Source organism: Theobroma umbraticum, unplaced genomic scaffold (genome assembly GCF_002168275.2).
Source record: "Theobroma umbraticum cultivar Fairchild unplaced genomic scaffold, ASM216827v3 scaffold_146.0, whole genome shotgun sequence".
In the NCBI taxonomy this organism is placed as follows: domain Eukaryota; kingdom Viridiplantae; phylum Streptophyta; class Magnoliopsida; order Malvales; family Malvaceae; genus Theobroma; species Theobroma umbraticum.
In genome coordinates this window covers 5,767,273-5,767,655 of record NW_018397265.1, presented here as the reverse complement: position 1 = coordinate 5,767,655, position 383 = coordinate 5,767,273, and the positions used below count along the sequence as shown (strand labels likewise).

The following is a 383-nucleotide window of genomic DNA, read 5'->3' as shown; positions in this document are numbered from 1 at the left end:
ACTAGTCTTTCCATCAAATTTCTCAATTGAAAAATTCGTAGAACTAGTAACTTTCGACATCCTTGTTGAATCTTGAATTTATCGAACCCGAAGCTCTGATACCAGTTTGTTGTGGAAATTGCCCAAGAAACAAAAGATAAAACCCAGAGAAATTAAGCAACAGAAAAACACAAGAATTTACGTGGTTCAACCCTCTTGCCTACGTCCACGGAGTGAAACTATTCTTATATTATTGAGAAATTAAAGAACAATAAATTAACCTCTACGGCTTCCCAAATCAACCCAAGATCCATTGTACACTCTTTCCTAATAACCTTCCAAGAACACTCATCCAAACCACTCTAGCTCCACCTACAGCAAAAGACAGAGTTACAAAGTGTCCC

General features: G+C 37.3%; 1 protein-coding gene across 2 annotated transcripts in view; it reads left to right on the top strand.

Moving 5' to 3' along the window:
- Positions 1-383, top strand: part of LOC110422419 (protein DETOXIFICATION 16-like) — an 8,918-nt gene that overhangs the window by 5,080 nt on the left and 3,455 nt on the right. The gene's annotated exons all lie outside the window — the stretch shown is intronic.